Source organism: Olea europaea, chromosome 23, assembly GCF_002742605.1.
Source record: "Olea europaea var. sylvestris chromosome 23, O_europaea_v1, whole genome shotgun sequence".
Classification (NCBI taxonomy): domain Eukaryota; kingdom Viridiplantae; phylum Streptophyta; class Magnoliopsida; order Lamiales; family Oleaceae; genus Olea; species Olea europaea.
In genome coordinates this window covers 6,262,624-6,282,767 of record NC_036259.1, presented here as the reverse complement: position 1 = coordinate 6,282,767, position 20,144 = coordinate 6,262,624, and positions in this window count along the sequence as shown.

Here is a 20,144-nt window from a genome sequence, read left to right as displayed (position 1 = left end):
ATTTAAAGATTGTGACAATTTATATGTTACTGTAAACTTCTGTGACCAAATTTGTGTTGATAGTGATCAAGGTTGATCAAGTCTATCTTCATTCATGTAATCGTCTGTGATCATATCTGTCTTGACTATGACTATATGTGATCAAATTAATAGTGACTTGTTTACATACAGTCACAATGAAAATAAATTTGATTATATTTGGTCATAGGTCTAATCTCAAACAATAATAGCTTATACAACTATGGTCGCAAACAATAACACCTTACAAGACTTGATCACAAACCGTCATTGTTAAATAGAACCTAGTCACATACAACACAATACATACAGTCAATAGGTCACAGTCATGCTGAGACTTTATGAAATACAAAAAGCTCTTTGTCACTAACAAACCTTGACGACAATTGTCGTCGATGCAAACAATTGTCAACATTGACATTGATTTCTTTACTTTGAACTCAAAATTGTATTTCAATGCCATCTAGTGTACAGCTTCTTGCAAATCTTTCTTTGTTATAAATAGTTACTCAACACGCAAATCTTCATCATCAGGAACCACATGCGAATAATTTGAGGGCAGTCCACTCGATCTAGTCCTTTATCTCTCACCCCGCTTATGTCTCTGATTGAATAAAGCAATCAAATTCTCATTTATAAATTCATTTTCATTCTCGCTATTGTGAATTACCAGGAAAATTTTGTACATAACAACGAGGTCACGATGAGGAACAACTGTCTCGGGAATAACTACATCATCCTCATGAGCTATCTCCACTATATCCCAAAAATCATTGACATTGTAATCCCCTCCATCCAAATTTTCGTGTTCACCTTCGGCAACATACTTCCTCACTAAAGTTACACAAAAAAGAGTCCTGCGCATTTTGTTTACTTCAAATAAATAATTCACTTTAGCATCAAAAAAACATTCATATGTGGAATTGAAATGGATAAATGCTCATTGAATTGAAATCTTAGTTCCATATCGTACTTAGAGGGATTGATTTTCAGTTTGTTTTGTAAATCATGGTATATTTCTGCATATGATACACTTGATGTTATGAAAATCAGAATACCACCACATATTTCACTTGTCCATTTTCATACCTATCGATTTTTTCATCCAATTCGAAATTTTCAAAGTAACAAACTGGAATTACAATCATATCTGCATGATGAATAGAATTTTTAATTAAGGCTTGCTGTTAACAGCAGGTTGTCTAAGATAACAACCGACTTTAAAGGCTAGCCAAAATCATTGCCATTAATCTTCTCTGAAAGAATATACATGCATAAGAATTTTTTTCTTGTTAATGCTTAAAAAACTATCTACATGTTAATCTATGTCGAAATAAAATTTATCGATTAAAAGACTATACTAATTTAACGAAAATGAAATTAAACATACATAAATATACTTACCGATTCGAAGCGATAAATGTAAAAAATATATTTTCTTGTTCGGTGTTTGGAATAAACAAATAAGAACAATTAGCTGGTTTTGAAATTTTAATTGATAAGTGTTTGATTTTTTCTTATTAACTAAAAGGGTAGTCTTGTCGTTTAAACAAAACATTATTTTGTAATTGTATTATTTACTTACGAACATCTTTGTCTTTTAACATTAAAAAGGCTATTGTGGAAATATACAAATGTTGAAAATTCAAAGTGGAAATTAGGGGGTTTGACCAAACCAATCTTAAAAGTGCCCGTCTTGAAATCTAGACAAACTAAAAAAATACAAAATTTCATACTATTTCTAATAAATTCATGAATAATTTCATGATTTTATTAAAACCACAGATCTCACAAAACCCTACTTCACACTATCAATAGAAAAACGATCCAAATATAAATAAGTCGACGATGGTTGCATTCAACATCAAATCTTGATTCCTACAAAGGCAGCTTCTAAGATAAATCGGTTGACGAATAGTAAATTTACAAGCCCAATCGGCTCTCATGGAAAAAATAGGAAGAAAACCAAATTAAATGAAAGCACACTAAAAATTCAATTTATATGGCAGCCAAAAACGGCGTCCCTTGAATACAAAATAATGTCATTTTGAACCCCCTAACATTGAAAGAAATGGCAAAAATTAATAATGATGTCATGCATATGAACAGTACTATGAACAATATCCAAAGCCTTTGTAAGTATTATACCCTAGATCCAATCAACCTTGAACGTAAATATTCTCAATATATAATTAATGCAGTTTAATGGCAGATTTATTATTTAATAGACAATTAAATTAAATATTAGAATCCGTAGATTCAAATTTTCGTAATTTGTTAATCACGAGGAGTTGTGATTGCGAAATACAAATTACATATGATTGAATTTTGAATCGTCCGTGGTCGTAAGTAATAACGAGATACGGATATCATTATTACGAATAGGCCATCATGTGTCGCATTTCTTATTTGTGAAGTAAGTAGCTGATCTCACAAGCTAAAATATGGTGACACTTGAATGTACACGTGGAGGTTTTGTTATAGAACAAAACATTGGAGACCCGCCTAGAGATTCCACATGGATAACTATCTGAGTATCAGTGGTTAATCTCTAATATTCGGTAGTGGGATTGATCCTTTGACTTGAGGTCGTCATAGCATCTTATATGAGGACAGCCATACTTTGACAGTGTTGGATGTTGCTCTGCCAAGGGCCACTAATATGTCATCGTTCGGGTATGTTAAGAATCATATGAAGATTGTGAATGACCAATAGAGGATTCGTCGCTATTAAATAGTAAGAGATTATGATCTGCGTTTCATTCAATTAAGTCGATAACGAAATCATTGGCCAAAGTGTACTCATAAGTCGAAAAGGAGCTTTCGACTTATATTGACTTAATAGTGGAGTGAAAGATATGATTGATAATCGAGATTGATAGACTTCCATATCTCGTAATTGATCGGATCATATTGACGAAGGGATTATAATTTTACGGTAAACGAACGAGTTTGATTTTGTCATACCACGTGACATTTTTCATCATATGTATTGCCTTGACACATTGCTAGATGTCAATTTGGGACGGCGAGTGTGATTGATGATAAATTAAAAGAGTGTTTTAATTTATCAATTTTGATTAGATCAAAATAATATTTCACGTCATTAGGGATCGTGATCGGGAACCTGATGGGTTGCACACAAATGGAGAACTGGAAGATTATGATTTGTTAATTAATTAATTTAACAAGTGTTTGATAAATTAATTAATTGGGTTGCTTATTTATAGGCCTGAATTGATTAATTAGATTAATTAATTTACGGACCGGATTTAATTAAATGGGTTAATTAAATGTTGGACCAGGTCAGGCTAAGCACGTTCGGGCTTATATAAATATTATTAGGGTTTTCAAAATTGTAGTGATTTTTCATTATTATTGCTAGCACAAGAAAATCTTAATACTACAATCTTGTTCCCTATGTGGATCATCGTTTGAGGTTGGATAATTGGAAAGCTGTGGGAAACAGATCCAACTTGCTGGAACAAAGATAAGGCAAAGAAGTTTGCAGATCGTGAACAGGTATCACTTTTATCACAATTTCTATCTAAACACAAAGATGAATCCTGGCGGGAATCGAAATATATTTTAATTTTTCACTGTGCATGTTAAGTAAATTCCCAACAGTGATATGAGAGCCTACTTTGTGTTTTTTAGGAATTGATTTACATATTATTGAAATCAAAAGTTGATTTATCGTGCTTTTCTTAGATCTAGCAATTTAGAAAATTTGATTTTCATATTTTCAAAATCTGTATTCAATTCATTGATCGAAATCTGTTAATTTGAATTTTTTTTAAAAACAAGAAGGGGTTGGAATTGCCGGCAGCAAAAGCACCGCCGACGAGTTGCAATAACGATGACGGTCGCCGCTGCACAAAGCAACGGCGACCGTCGCGGTTGCTATAGGATGTAGCGTCGCGCGCTGCTGCTATTGTAGCAGCAGCGTCGGCTGCTTGCTGTAGTAGTGCGCGGCGCTGCAGCAGTCAACCCGCACGCAGTCGTTACAGTACAGCGGCGCCACCAGGAAGAAATGAGAGAGAAAGAAGGGAGATTTAGGGTTTTATTCAAATGGGAGAATTTCCTAGGATTTACAATCAGATGAGGTGATTTTGGGATGGGGGGCTTCTCCTACAATTTGGGAAATTTTGGTAAGAGGGGTCAATGTGCAATTATAAAAGGAGGACCTGTTCTGCAATTAGCGAATTGGAAGGGTTTGATTTTTAATTTTAAACTTGGGTCAAATTGCAAATTTTGAAAGTGTTTAAATTTGAATTTTAAGACGGTTTTAAATTTGAATTTCAAATGGATTTAACGTATAATTTTAATTTTGACCCAAATTAAAATTTTATTTAAAATTGACAACTTTTTATATTTTAGTTAAAATATGATTTTAACTTAAATATTAAAACTTTGACCACAAATTGAATTTTGTTTTATTTAGGGATATTGTCCTATATTAAAATATTAATTCAATTTAAATTTGAATTTGACTCTAATTCAATACTTAATTAAAATTTGATTTTAATTAATTATTCACCCGAATATATTCTTGAAATTAGAATTGGATTCTAATTTGACGTTTAGTTGAAATTTGATTTTAATTAAATTGTCTTACCCTAAAATTTTCCTTGGAATTAGAGTTGGATTCTAATTTAATATTTAATTAAAATTTGATTTTAATTAAATAATTTACCCTAGCATTTCTTGAATTTAGAATTGGATTCTAATTTGACATTTAATTAAAATTTGATTTTAATTAAATAATTTACCCTAGCATTTCTTGAATTTAGAATTGGATTCTAATTTGACATTTAATTAAAATTTGATTTTAATAGAATTGTCTCGCTCTAAATTTCTTTTTGGAATTAGAGTTTGACTCTAATTTGGTATTTAATTAAAATATGATTTTGATTAAATAAATTCGTCCTAAAATCTTGGAATTAGAGTTAAACTCTAATTTTGTTATTTAATTAAAATTTGATTTTAATTCAATTCAACCGCCTTAAGTTATGAAATTTGAGTTGGACTCTAATTTGATATTTGATTGAAATGTGATTTTAATTAAATAGTCTCGTCCTATAATTTTTGAATTAGAGTTAAACTCTAATTCGGTATTTAATTAAAATTTGATTTTAATTAAATATGTCCGCTAATTAAATAATTGATTAATATGATTAATTAATTATTTAATTGTTCTGATCCATTTGTCTAAAAGAGTTTAGATGACCTTAATTGCTAGAAACTTAAAACGTGTTTGCATATGATGTTAGATATTATATAGACATACATTTATGTGATGAATATATTATTAGTGGACAATTATGGACTTGACCATATGGATGTATTGAATGATTGATTTTATTCTTGTCGTTTTGCGGGCCTGCAAGCTCTTAATCATTTTGGACCGCGAGTCCGTTATAGTTATTGTTGCTATGGGCTTACGAGTCTAATTTCATTTAGGCTTACGTGCCAACTAGTATAGGATATATGTTGTAACTAGATTAATTGAAGAAACAAGAAGAGGAGGAGACCATGGAGATGATGCATTGATACTGATCAATGTAATACCCCCTAAAAATTGACCAACTAGTCTTCTTTCTTGCTCGGGAAGGCTAGATAGTAAAGTTCATAATTGTCCACACTATTACATTATATTATATATATATTTATTTGTATGGTAGATATGTAATATAACATATATGATTGTTACGATGAGACTTTTGAATGCAAAATCCCTCAACAAAATATTAAGTCACATTTATAATTGTCTTCCATCATTATAGTGAAAAACCAGAGTCCCAAATCTTCTCAACTTGTTGAATACACTCAAGGATGGTCTATTAGGGATATATATGACACTATGAAATATTGGATATTTCTGAATGATGGGTTCGATTTAACTAAAATTTATCTCTTGTTAAGTACATTCAAGGAGATAAATTTTAGAGGCATGTTAAGCCAACACATAAGATATGTGAAGACAAAGAGTTGTCAGTTTAATGATCTGGGAGTTGTATGGGGATACAATTGATAATAGTATCTACCCAAATATTATATTAAGGCTTGTTGAATACACTCAAGGTCTTAGTATAACGGATGGGATCCTAGTCCACTGGAAGTCGAGTATGGACTTCATAAATTTATGTGAGAGAGTCATAAATTTGAATTAAACAGTGGGAGCATAATTAATTTAATAAAAGTCCATGTTAAATTAATTGATACATTTTCTATATTATTCTTTTTCTTTTCGTCATTTATATTTATTGAATCGTAAGTAACCATATGTATTTGAGAGGCATACTGGATGCCAACAACCAAATTAAATTTTCTTAATTGAAACTGCAATTTGAGAATTGTTCTCAAGTATGAGAAAGTTAGTTGTCCTTAAGTAGCCATTTTTCAGAGACACCTAGTGATGACTTGATTAAGGAAGAGGTGGCTGCTATAATAAACACAATGATGACAACAATATTGCAACGTATGTGATAACTGCAACTATGTCACATAAGTTACAAAAGCAACTTGAGAGTGTAGATGTTAACACATAATTCTTCATTACAAAGAGTTGTATGATAGTAATCATGTGTGAAAGGATATGAGACTTCCAAACAACTATACCGATGCAAAGTGACAAAAGAATCTTTAGTCAATCCTTATGTACTGAAGATGATTGACATGAGAAGTGTCTCAATTGAGTTCAATCATTAATTATGAACTAAGTATTGACTTAGCTCTGCAATCTCTGTCATAGAGTTATTCATACTAAGTATGAATTATGATATGAATAAACTCGAATGCATACTCATTAAGTTGCTTAACATGCTTAGGACTGTTAAGCCCTTTATCAAAGTTGGTAGTGGGCAAACCATTGATTCCTCTAAGAGTGTTAAGAGGAAATCTAAAGGGGCTTTAAGAAAGCATTCAATATGGTTAAGACAATCTGAGCAAAGGACAATACCAAATCTAATGACCCTTGTCTTCGTTATAGAATGAAAGGTCATTGGAAAAAATATTGCAAGGCTTATGTCTATTTCATTAGCTTCTCAGGTATTAGATACCAAATGTGAATCTCATATTTATACAAATATGGAGAAACTAAATGGAGATAGACCATTTTAAGAGGGAGAAGTTAAGCTACACGTTGAAGATAAGCAAAGGTTGCTGCATTGCCTGTAGAAGCATACTTTTTTGTCGTTGTCTTTTGGCTGAGTATTGGAATTAGAAAAATGTTACTTTGTATCCACTATAATTGGAACATTAAATGAGTTTCATGATTCGAACATGACCATTTTACTGTTGAGGACAATTGTTGTTCTTGTTTATATTGATAAAGATCTTAATGGTTATGGTAAATTACAAAACAACGTTTATATTCTTAATACTAAGCATTCTATAATGACTATAGAAATTATAAGGCATAAATGCGATAATCTAATTACTACCTAAATCTGGCATGACAGATTTTATTATATAGATGAAATGCAATTCTAAAGTTACATAGAGATGTATACTTGTGATCAATTCATTTTGACAAGTGCAAATTATGCATGTCTGGAACAATGATCAAATCTTCTTTTACTTGAAAATAAGAAAGGTCTGCATAATTACTAGTCTAATGTATACTGATGCATATGAACTCATGCAAATTGATGTCAGGTAATATTTTTCTAATTTCATCAATGATCATATATACTTGATGAAATTGAAACATGAGACTCTTGAAAGGTTCAAGGGATTCAAATTGAAAGTAGAGAAATGAAGAGATAGAGATATTCTTGCATCAAGATTTGATCGAGATGGGAATATCTTAAAGATAAAATTCTAGATTATCTAAGAGAGAATGCGGTTCTCTTGCAGTGGACTCCTCCATATACACTACAGCAGTGGTGTATCTAAAAAGACAAATCGTTAACTACTAGATATAATGAGATTAATAATAAGCCATGCAGACCTCCCAAAACCGTTTTGGAATCATGCACTGATTGCAGTGTGTTGCACACTAAATCATGTTCCATCTAAATTGGTTAACAGAACTCCATATGAGTTATGGAAAGAGAATAGTCCCAATTTATCTTATATGAAAGCTTGGGGCCATGACGATTATTTGAAACGTCTTGAATCGGATAAGTTTGACACTAAATTCGATAAATACATATTTGTGGGATATTCAAAGCATATATTTGAATGTAAATTCTATTATCATGAAGAAAGTCTTCGTCTCACGATATATCGTCTTTTTAGAGAAAATGTTTACTCTAGGAGAGGACAGTGGGAGCAAAATAGAACTTGAAAGAGTTCAAGAGTCCACGGATATAGTTAACCAAGTAGATGAATCTGAGTTTTATCCCATATCTGATATGGGATATACTCTTAATCGGGGAGTAGAGACTCTTGAGGACATGTCAGCTCTATGTGAGTCTAGTAGGATCATTCGACCTTCAAGAAGGTGCGAATGTGTGATTACTAATTAGGTATTACTGATTCTGGATGATGAACCTACTAGTTGCACAAAGTAAAGTCAAGTGTTGACTTAAAAGAGATAGCAAGATGCCATAAAATTCGAGATGAACTCGATGTATGTGAATAAGGTTTGGACCTTGGTCAACATTCCTGATGGGATAAAATCCATAGGTTGTAAATGGTTCACAATAAAAGGTTGACATGGATGGAAATATCCATACATACAATGCAAAGCTAGTAGCAAAAGGTAACAAACAAAGACGATATGTTGACTTTAATAAAACCTTTCGCCTGAAGCCATGCAGAGGTCCATTCGGATTTTGGTTACAATAGTTACATACCGTGACTGTGGGTTAAAACAAATCTCTTGGAGCTGAAATCTTGGATTTGAGAAAAAAAATCAAAATGTTTGATTTTATCAAATATGAAGACGAATTGTGTATTTGCAAGAAGATAGTGGGAGCATTGTCGCACTTCTAGTATTGTAGAAAACGACATCCATATTCTTCAATTGTTGAAATAATGATTGTCAAAGGATTTATTCATGTATGGGAGAAGCAACTTGATCTATAAAGATAGATCTAGAAGATTGCTTAATGCATCCCAATCAGTATAGATAAAATCTTGGGAAGATTTTATATTGAGAAAATGGATTACTTTTAAATGGTGTGTTGGGATAATTCCAAACGTGAAACAATCATTGGTTCATTGGAAGAAACATAATACATGATTGCCTTAGAAGTAGCAAAGAGTTGCAATGTGGATCAAAATGTTCATTAATGAACTTGAGTAGTTACTAATATTGTTGATCACATACCATTGCATTGTGATAACAATAGAGTCGCCGCGAAAGTGAAGGAACTAAGGTCTCATCAATGATCCTAACATGTATTAAGGCAGTATAATCTCATCAGAGAGATAATATATAAAAATGACGTGAAGAGAAGAACGAATTCCCACAATTAATTGCAGATCCATTAACAAAGAGTTGTCACAGTATAGACATGATCGTCATATAGACTCTTATGATATTTGATACATAAGTGATTGGATCTAGTGCAAGTGGGAGTTTGTAAGTGTTATGCCCTAGATCCAATCAACCTTGGACATAAATATTCTTAATATATAATTAATGCAGTTTAATGGTGTAGATTCAAATATTCGTAATTTGTTAATCACAAGGAGTTGTGATTGTGAGATACAAATTACATATGATTGAATCTTAAATCATCCGTGGTCGTAAGTAATAACGAGATACAAATATCATTATTACGGATAGACCATCATGTGTGGCATTTCTTACTTGTGAAGTAAGTAGCTGATTTCACAAGTTAAAGTGTGGTGACACTTGAATGAATACGTTGAGGTTTTGTTATAGAACAAAACATTGGAGACCCGCCTAGAGATTCCACATGGATAACCATCCGAGTGTCAGTGGTTAATCTCTAATATTTGTTAGTGGGATTGGTTCTTTGATTTGAGGTCGTCATAGTATCTTATATGAGGACAGTTATGCTTTGACAGTGTTGGATGTTACTTTGCCAAGGGCCCCTAATACTGACACACCCCGCCTCGTGTAACACCACTAGATCCGAACGTGGCATGCGTCGATGATAGATACAAACTAAAAGTCGGACCCACCATCAATGCTACTACAAATACAATATATCACTTTTTATACATTATTTTTCTAACATAATTTCGACACTATCTCTCCTATAAATAGGACTAACTAACATGTGATAAATTTCACACAAATCTCAAACTAGCACAGCACAATAAAGATAAGCCGAAATCTAAACCTTTACTAAGAAATAAAATGAAATATACATATGAATACAAAATACATAGTGAGCACCATAACTATCTACAAGTGATGCAAAATCACATCTAGACATGAACATGCGTCCCAAAATATTGACTACATGTTCTATGAAGTGAGTCATACTAACAAACTCTGTCGTAGGCTCTGACTCTGAAATTAAGGTTCAACTCCAAAAGATGCTCAAGTTCTCAACTGCTGTCTGATAAGGAAAAACGTGGAAAAATATATGAGTTGATAGCCCAGTGAGTGGAGAAGTTTAAAATAAAAATATACTTTTTCATTTATACATTTTTATTGAAAATCAAATTCATATCATTTGATAAATCACAAGCTACCATCATGTGATTATAGCCAAAAAGTGAAATATTCACATAAGGTCATAAAATATCATCTTAAAATCATGATATAGACATCAGCTGATAATCATGTTATAATCTCATCACATCAAACGTACTGAAAAATCCACCAAAAATGTACCCTCTGACTGAAATATATAATCCGCCCTTCGGGCTAAGAACTTTCGCCACGGGCCAAGTCCCTCCATGAACGAAAGTTGGTCTCAAAAACCTCTCATAATCAATTCTAGAACACGGCCAAGACCCCTCAGTAAACTATATGTACACGGTCAAGACCCCTTCATCCCCGGTCCAAAATCCCTCAGTGTAGTATAGAACACGGCCAAAGCCCCTCAGTGAACTAGAAGAAATATATAATCGCTGGTACTTTTCTAATCGATCTCAAATCATACCTCATATCTCAATTCACAATGTACCGTATACAATCTTTAAAATCTACATGTATCATAATAAAAAATATTTCCATAATAACCATATAATTCGAACACATAATTGCATATAATTGCACATACTTTAACAATATACTTAATTTATAAATACTTTAAAAATATTTATATTTTTCCACTCATAGAACTATGTACGTCAAAATCAACTCGATTGGTACGCCGTCCTGATATCTGTATCGCTACCTGAAATATAATATAATTTTTAAATCAACAATTAATTAATTTAAGTAATTTCAATAATTAAATAGACGATCCCCAAACTTAATTATTTCACGTTTAGGCGATTTCTAAACTCTTTTTAATTACTAAAACTATTTTTTCTTTCATTTTACTCAATTTTATAGTTTATTATACTTAATCCCTTCAATAAAATTAAATTTAATCTAACAACTATAAAATCAAACATAACCTTTCAATAAGTAACTTTTTTACTTACCTTTCAAATTTGGGAAATTCAAGCCTAATAGGATAGAACACTTAATTCCTAACACGTTGGCAAATTTTCCCATTTTTTTCTTTTTTTCTTCCTCTTTTCCCTTTTTTTCCCTCTTTTTCTTTTCTCTTTTTCTCTCTTCTTCTTCTCTGCACCGTTTTCTTGTGTGTGTAGTGTGTTATTTATAATGGATTTGTTTGAGTTCCACCGCCTGCCCCCTTTTTTTGTCTTTTGTCTTTTATTTTATTTTATAAACTCAATGTATTACAAATACGGTATCGTTCGGGTATGTTAAGAATCATATGAAGGTTGTGAATGATCGATAGAGGATTCGTCGCTCTTAGATAGTAAGAGATTATGATTTGCATTTCATTCAATTAAGTCAATAATGAAATCATTGGCTAAGTTGTACTCATAAGTTGAAAATGAGTTTTCGACTTATATTGACTTAATAGCGGAGTAAAAGATATGATCGATAATCGATATTGACACACTTCCGTATCTCGTAATTGATCGGATCATATTTACGAAGGGATTATAATTTCACGGTAAACGAACAAGTTTGATTTTGTCATACCATGTGACATTTTCCATTACATGTATTGCCCTGACACATTGCTAGATGTCAATCTGGGATGGCGAGTGTGATTGGTGATAAATTAAAAGAGTGTTTTAATTTATAAATTTTGATTAGATCAAAATAATATTTTACGTCATTAGACGTCATGATCGGGAATATGATGGGTCGCATACAAAATGAGAACTAGAAGATTGTGAATTGTCAATTAATTAATTTAAAAAGTGTTGGATAAATTAATTAATTGGGTTGTTTATTTATAGACTTGAATTGATTAATTTGATTAATTAATTCACGGATCGAATTTAATTAAATGAGTTAATTAAATATTGGATCGAATCAGGCTAAGCCCGTTCGGGCTTATATAAATATGATTAGAGTTTTCAAAATTGTAGTAGTTTTTCATTATTCTTGTTAGCACAAGGAAATCATAATACTACAATCTTGTTCTCTGTGTGGATCATCGTTAGAAGCTGGACAATTGAACAGTTGTGGGAGACAGATCCAAATTGCTGGAACAAAGATAAGGCAAAAGAGTTTGCAAATCGTGAAAATGTATCACTTTTATCACAATTTCTATCTAAATATAAAGATGAATCCTGACGGGAATCGAAATATGTTTTATTTTTTCGCTGTGCATGTTAAGTAGATTCCCAACAGTCTTGACCCCTCTTTTAACATGGTTAGGGTGAGGATGTGAAAGCACAGTGTATTTATTATAAATGATTCTAAATATTATAGTAAATTGAAGAACAATTATGAGGCGTGACAAGCACCCAGACATTATTATGTTTTTATTGTCAACTTAATAATGATGATCTTTTAGTACGAAATTAGTAATTTGTAGAAATGTCATAATTACAAAAATGGGCGAGAGATGTGAATAATTTAGTTATTTCGTATTGTCCGATTTACCCTTCTTATATTTGACGGAAAACACATGTTATATATATATTTAAAAGAAAGTTATTGATTGATTTTTATTGTTCAAATCAATTTTCTTCAAACTCATATTTGACTAAAAAAGATTTTGATAAAATATTTTTACATGTGGCCCCTAACTTTTTTTTTTTTTAAATAACTTGTCAAAAAATTCAAATCAAATAAGGGCTTACAGTAACACCTCGATAAATTAATGATTTTGCTTAAATAATAAAATTTTTCGGTCACGACTTGAGTCATTGTACTAAATTAATATTCTCTCTAAATGCATAAGATAATTTTTTTTTTTTTTGAGATCATTTAAGGCCCAACGAATATATAAAATAATAATTGCTTAAATTTTCAAAAGTTCAAAATAATACAAATTAACAAACTTTTAATTTGAAAACATTTTTTGTTTCAATTCACGTCCTTTTCAAAATATACATTTAAAGTTTTTTTTTTTTTTTTTTGACCCAAACCAAACTCGAACTTTGGAATGATTGGAGGTCTTAAATTAAAACTAATGACCGTAGAAAAAGGTTTGTAATTTGGAACAATTTGAGGTTTTAAGTGAAAACTAATGACTATAGAAACTAATCAAATTATATTTTATGTGTACATAAAATAAGGAGTAATGTTATGTAACCTCACTGGAGTTGCAACGCCAATCTAGATGGCGATAGATAATAGGTTGATTGATTATTTAATTTTACCTATTATTTAATCACATTAATGCTACCTAAACAGAGGTTGTAACTAATGAGCTAAATAGCATTACTCTAAAATAACTTGAATAATTAATCTTTTAATAATTTAAACATTGAAGTCAATGCATGTATGTACATTAATGTTTCCTTTTTAATTAATTTATGTGGGTGACTTTTCGGGTGCTTACAAAATTTTCACCACATTCATTTATTTTTTCTAATTTCTTACATGTTTAATGGTATAATACAAGTTATAAAAATTTAAATGCTCCATAGTTATAAAAATATAAAATACTCTATAAATCAATAAACATTCATTTATCGATAAATTGATAACCCCTCTAAAATAATAATTTTTCTTGGTCCCAACACTTTTATTTTTTATAGGTTTTACTGTAATAAACATAAGGTTTGTATGACCATTTGAATAGGATTTAAGACTTATGAACTAATAATACGTAATTTTCTGATAACTTCAATATCTTTTGACACAAATTTAAAGTCAGCCGATGAATTACCCACTACAAGAAAAGTGACATTTTACAACATGTGAAAAGAACAGTATTCATTAACTGCCCATTATCAAAAGATGCTCCATCGCAACAGTTTGTTAGTGTACATTGTCTTGGTTAACATAATTGAAATTTGACAAAAATAATTTAATGAATATTGCTAATATCTACTTTTGTAACATTCAATTGACTGTTGCAAAAACTTAATGAATGTTGCAATGGTCAATAAGTATATGTAGCCGTTGATTAACATAATTGAGATTTGACAACACAAAATTTTAATAAATATTACTAATGTCTTATTTTACAATGTTCACTTGACTATTGCGAAAGCATAATTTCCACTACAACAAAAATTGTCTTTTGCGAAAGGTCGCAACGTTTAAAAAATGTTGCGAAAGGCCTTTTTAAGCATTTTACCACATGTTGCAAACCTCGATGTTGTCGTAGAGTGAAGGATACGGCAATGTTTTTTTCACGTTATGAAAAACTTTTTTACAGCATTTTTTCTGTGTTGTGAATAACCTTTTAGCAACGTTTTTATCGTGTTGCGAATAACCTTTTTCGCAACTTTTTTTTGCAGTGCAAAATTTCGCAACGTTCATTCGCAACTTTTTTTCGCAGTGCAAAATTTCACAACGTTTAGAGAACGTTGCCAATAACCTTTTCACAACATTTTTTTTAACGTTGCCAATAACCTTTTTCGCAACGTTTTTTTGAACGTTGTCAATAACCTTTTTACAACGTTTTTTAACCGTTGCCAATGCTTATGTCCATATTTTTTACAACATTTTTTCACTGTTGCCATAGGTCTTTTTATATTTTTTTTTCAATTTTTGTACAACAGTTTAGATAAATCAACAACAAAACATGATAAAGATAACAATATCTTATAACTCCAATAATCATTATTAATTGAACTTCAAAATGTAACAATATCCGTACAAAATTCAATTCCAAAATTTTAAAGCACCTAAAAATCTAATACATTTTAAAAAAATTAAAAACAACAAACTCAACAGAGAGTAAAACAGCATCATCGGCCTCCATAATTTTCTTCTTAGCAATCTTCCACACAAGCATAGCCTTAACAACCACCGGCTAATTTTTCGGCAAAACTCTATTATCCAAAACCTTAAAGTACCCGAACTATATAACATCAATCACGGGCAATTTTTCCTCATTGGCAAAACTGTTTTTAAGGCATTAAAGAAATTGAACAATTAATCAAATGGCAAGCCTAAGAACGTAAAATACAAATTTATGCATGTACGGAGACCAAAAAAGCAAGTGCATTATTTTTTTTACAACTGTATTTCCTCTTAACAATGCAACTAATTAATTCCACAAAAGTAAAGAAGAGGTTCTTAATTGTGACTCTACCATGGATGTTTGAGTTCATAACAAATTTAATGAGCTTACAATCGCAGATGAAAGTATGTTGAGCTCTATTTGGAGAAGTGATTTAATTTGTTTATCCAGCATGTAGTCTAAAGAAGCAAGACAGATATCATCATTTCTCTAATTGGATGGTGGTTGCTCTTATATAAACAATTTGTGTAATTAAGGGAAGGTTAAAGGAAGCTTCTAATTAATAGCATGAAAAATAGAACAGTAGTTTTTAGCATGAGAAATCTTGCAGGACAAAAGGAACAAAGTTTTTAGCATGGAAAATCTTGTATTAAATTAGCACAGAATAATAGTCTTTGGCATGAGAAATCTTGCGTTAAATGTTAAAAAAATGCAGTTGATGATAGCAGTAGTTCAGTAGGTGTTAATAGTTTGAAAATGAATTTCACAGATAGCCGAAACTTGCACAGCCATTTAAAATAGAAGCTCAAAGGAAACTATGAGCCCATCCCATTAGCCAATTTAATGAAATGAGTTGAGATGTATTACAGTTTTTATAAAAGATTCAATACCTGAAGAGTCTTTCCAAGTCCCATTTCATCAGCCAGCAGGACACACACTCCATACTGCAATATAAATCTGGAAAGACTCAAATTGCAATAGCAGTTCACAATAACCCAAAAGTCGAGATGAATTATGCGTCAAATGAAAGCATCAACATATTTTAAGATAATGTGCTTACGTACCTGACAACTTTGTTGGCGTGAGTTGTTAGAAATCTTTTTCTGGAAACATAAATCATATATAATTGTATCATTTTAAGGGAATAGAATTAGGCAATTATGTGTAGAATCAAATAATTAGCTACAGATTTGTGATTATCCAAAATTATGAGTTTTTTTTCCTATATAAACTCTATAACCCACCTATTGAATGTATGAATGAAAATTACCTCTTATGTGTATTGTGACATGGTATTAGAGCAGGACACACGGTCCTGGTTCTTCTTCTCCAAGTTACCTGTAGCCCGGTTCTTGTGAACATTTTCACAAACACATGGAAGACCCCAACTTCATCACCGATCCCAGCCAATCTTCACCTAATTCTGATGCTATACTTACAGATATTTCCACCAAAATTTCTGAAGCCTAAACCAAGACACACATATCAGCCCCACTCACTGAAAATTCGCCCCAGATTGGTATCAAACTGAATGATACAAACTATGGCCTATGGTCCCAGGTTATGGAAATGTATATTTTCGGGAAAGATAAACTAGGTTACATTAATGGAGATACACCTCCACCCCTACCAACTGATCCCTCCTTCCGAAAATGGTGAACTGAGAATGTCATTGTCAAAGGATGGATTATCAATTCGTTGGACCCTGTTCTGATTGGCAATTTCATTCGTTTCCACACTGCTAAGGAAGTTTGGGATGCTATTGCCACTACATACTTTGATGGGAATGATAAATCCCAAGTCTATGATCTTCGACGAAGGGTGAGTCGCCTAAGACAAGCAGGCGGATCTGTGGAGAAATATTACACTGAATTGCAGGGGTTGTGGAGCGAAATTGACTTCCGTCGCCCAAATCCAATGAAGTGTGCCACTGACATCCGCCACTTCAATAATTTGACCCAGGAAGACAGAGTTTACACCTTCCTTGATGGGCTCGATGAACGTCTCGATAGCATCCGTAGTGGAGTTTTGCAGATAGACCCGTTTCCTACCGTTGATCAGGCGTATGCGTACGTCCGTCGTGAGGCACTGCGACAAGCAGTCATGGTTTCTACAGACTCCGACAATGGTCTTCCTGGAGCGATCTTGGCAACCAAAGGCGTGAAGATGGGATCATTTGCTGTTGCTGGAATAAATTCTTTAAAGGGAGACCCAAATAAAAGTGGTGGAGGCCCAAATAAAAGTGGGCCAAATAAGTTAAAGGGTTTGGATGAGGAAATTAAGTGTTCATACTGTGGAAATAACAAGCACGTACGAGAAAACTGATTTAAACTTAATGGATACCCCGATTGGTGGCATGAGTTGCAGGAAAAAAAGAACAAAAATGGGACGGGCACCAATAAGCGAATAGGCAAGGCGGCCATGGCAACATCTGACTCTCAACTATCTTTGATTCCTGAAAATGATTATTTTCAGGATACGGACCCCTCATCAGAACCAGGTAATTTTGGTTCAGCTTGTGTTACATCCTCCAGTGACAAGAATAATAATTTATGGTTACTTGATTCCGGGGCAACTGACCATATGACTTATGATGAAAGAGATTTTATTCAAAAGACCTCACCTCGACGCAACAGGGTTGCGAATGCAAATGGAGTTATTTCCCCAGTCACCGGGGCTGGCTCTGTATCTCTGTCTCCCTCTCTACATTTATCCCACACTTTACTTGTTCCATCACTCTCACATAAATTATTGTATGTAAGCCAAGTGACGGCTGAATTAAATTGCGTGGTACTTATTTATCCAACCTTTTGTCTTCTTCAGGATATTTTCACCAAGGAGATACTTGGGCGTGGTACTAAGAGAGAGGGGTTATACTACATGGAGGATTTCAGTGTCGGTCGCACTCATCATGTTCAGAGTAATGTGAAGGAAAGACAGATTTGGATGTGGCATCGTCGTCTTGGGCATCCATCATTCGGTATTTAAAGTATTTATTACCTAGCCTTTTTTCAAATAAGGAAGTTTCTGATTTTAAATGTAATACCTGCATTTTAGCGAAAAGTCAACGCACTTCTTATCAATCAAGCATGAATAAAAGTAGTATTCCTTTTTCCCTAGTATATTCTGATGTGTGGGGCCCTTCACCTATTGCTACAAAGTTTGGGGTTCGTTGGTTTGTTACATTTATTGATGACTGCACTCGCATGACCTGGCTCTATCTACTTAAAAAATAAAGATGAAGTGTTCAAAGTATTTCAGTCATTCCATGCCATGATTCAAACTCAGTTCTCTGCCAAACTAAGAGTTCTTCGTTCCGATAATGGTGGTGAATTTATCAACCAACGGTTTCGCACTTACTTTGAATAACACGGTCTCATTCATGAGATGTCTTGCCCTCAAACCCCTCAACAAAACGGCGTTGCTGAACGGAAAAATCGACATATTTTTGAAACTGCAAGAGCTCTCCTTCATGGAACCTATGTTCCAAACTGTTACTGGCCTGATGCAGTATCCACAGCTCTATACTTACTCAATCGGATGCCCTCTAAAGTCTTAAATTTTAAGACTCCACTCCAGGTCCTATCATCCCATGTTGCTCTACCACCAACTCTAATGCTCTCTCCTCGAGTATTTGGTTGTGTGGCCTATGTACATCTTCACAAGAATCAACGAACAAAACTTGACCCATGTGCTCTCCGATGTCTTTTTGTGGGATATGCTACACATCAAAAGGGCTATCGGTGCTATGATCCATCCTCCAAACGGACCTATATAACTATGGATGTTACATTCTCGGAGTCTGACACATTTTTTCCTCCAACATCCAATTCTCCTCTTCAGGGGGAGACAAGGGATGAAGAGTTGAATTGGTCAAAGTTTGAGTGGTCAAATAATACTGAGATAGAGACAGCTCCGATAGATATTGACTTAAGGAATGATATGACTCAAGATCCGGAACCAACTGTAGAAGCTGAACCAAACTCCACCGAACCAGAGCCCCCTTTCTCTTTAGTATCTGCAGGCCCATCTCCTGAGAATATCTCTGAGGTAAGCACTCCTTCACATATAAGCAATTTAGATACTCTTGGTGGCTATAATTTACCTTTTAGGCATAATCGAGGCAAACCGCCAAGCAGATACTCTCCAAACATTGAAAAACGAAGATCAAGATATCCAGTTGCCAACTATGTATCCACCACGAAGTTATCTAATCCACTGAAAGCTTTTGTACATGTTCTCTCTTCTAATCATGTTCCAACAGGAATTTAGGATGCCTTATCAGATTCCAAATGGACTCAGGCAATAAAAGATGAGATGGAGGCACTAGTAAAGAATAACACGTGGATACTAGTTCATTACCTGAAGGAAAGAAGACAGTAGGATGCAGATGGGTATTTTCCATCAAACACAAAGCAGATGGATCCATTGAGCGGTACAAAGCAAGGCTAGTCGCAAAGGGGTATACATAGACATATGGGATAGACTACCAAGAGACATTTTCACTAGTTGCTAAACTAAACACTGTTAGAATACTATTGTCCCTCACTGCTAATCTTGACTGGCCACTACATCAGCTTGATGTGAAGAATGCATTTCTTCATGGCGACCTCGAAGAAGAAGTCTATATGGACCTCCCTCCGGGCTATACAGAGTCTTCACAAAATGTTGTGTATAAATTGTAGCGAGCATTATATGGATTGAAGCAGTCATCTCGAGCATGGTTCGGACGATTTAGTGTGGCAATGAAGAAATATGGGTTCAAACAGAGTGACTCAGACCATACACTCTTTCTTAAGCATAATGGAGGCAAAGTAACTGCATTGATAGTGTATGTGGATGACATGATTA